We start from the raw sequence: 1,261 nt of genomic DNA on the forward strand, positions 1-1,261 counted from the left end.
CTCTTACTAATTATATGGGTTTTTACCTGTATTCTTAGCCAGGAGTTTTTGCCTGATCCTTCTGAGACTGATCTTGCGATGACAAACCAGACTTCAAGTCGGGGTCACACAGCACCTGTGCCATCTCCGCAAGAACCTGTGTTCCATGGGAATTAAAAATTATCAAGGCTTTTTATATCAAAAGCTTAAATAGCAGGCCCTCTTTGCTAAAAAAAGAAAAGAAAAAATATACAAGTCACTTCAGAAGACTTCAGCTCTTTTCAGATGTAAACTTGCCTACCTTTATCTCAGTTTTGAAGTTCTTTTATTCCCTATGATTTAATAGAATCAGTTTCTGACAATGACTATGTTTATTTGAAGACAGCATCAGAAAAAGAAAAGACAGAACACAAACAAATTTTCAGGGCTTAAATTCTTCATATTCTTCTGATCTAAGTTCTTCTATACACGCAAGTACTAATAAACTTAAAATAGAATAAATCTCAAGGGCAAATATGAATAAGTAAATCTAATAAAAAAAATGTAACAAGTTATCTAAACACCAATAAGGATTACCCCACTAAATCTCACCTCAAACATTGCACCAATTGCGGCATCTGAAGGAAGATTAACAATGGTATTTTACTGCCATGCTCCCCACTTCTTGTCGTTTCAATTACCATTCATTCAGTCGCTGCATGAAGATAATCAATCAGAGTTCCTGCCCGATTGGAGTATAAGATATAGCGGCAATTATCTGGGTTGTTCCTGCAGGCACCCAGCAACACACGTCCACAGAACCCAAGGGATTTTGGGAGGCAATACACATGGGCCCCTGCTCTGTGGCGTCGAGTATCACTTTCAGAACCGAATTCCATTTCACGAACCCATTTTGTGCATGAACATTGCCTGATCAAGCTTCTCTTTCTTCTCTAGTATTCTCAGGAGCTCCAACAGCGGTCTGTCCCAAGGCGGTCAAATCAGCAGTGAGCCACGGACCAGATCCCTGGTTTGCAACGAGCTTGACAATTTTTTGCAAGGCCTTCATTAGCGTAACTTATTGGGGGAGTCCTTAAGTTGTAGGCTTGAAAGTAGTCTTTATACTCCTTGCCCCTTGTCGTCATCCGAGTGCGGGTTTTTTTGCACCTTCGCTTCAACGGTTTTGTCTTTTCTTGTCTTTTTGTCACCTGTAAAAAAGAATCATTATATTAGAGATGGAAGATGGACTGTTGGATGAATAGTGTGTGGATGACTGATTGATGACTAACTGATTTATTAAAGA

The 1,261-nt window shown here is 39.5% G+C and overlaps 1 protein-coding gene and 1 pseudogene across 1 annotated transcript in view; one reads left to right on the forward strand and one right to left on the reverse strand.

The window, feature by feature from the left end:
- LOC119587074 (S phase cyclin A-associated protein in the endoplasmic reticulum-like) overlaps positions 1-1,261 on the forward strand; it is a 23,573-nt gene that overhangs the window by 15,175 nt on the left and 7,137 nt on the right. The gene's annotated exons all lie outside the window — the stretch shown is intronic.
- The window catches only part of LOC119587070, a 9,182-nt pseudogene that overhangs the window by 3,390 nt on the left and 4,531 nt on the right, over positions 1-1,261 (reverse strand).

Source organism: Penaeus monodon, chromosome 22, assembly GCF_015228065.2.
Source record: "Penaeus monodon isolate SGIC_2016 chromosome 22, NSTDA_Pmon_1, whole genome shotgun sequence".
Classification (NCBI taxonomy): domain Eukaryota; kingdom Metazoa; phylum Arthropoda; class Malacostraca; order Decapoda; family Penaeidae; genus Penaeus; species Penaeus monodon.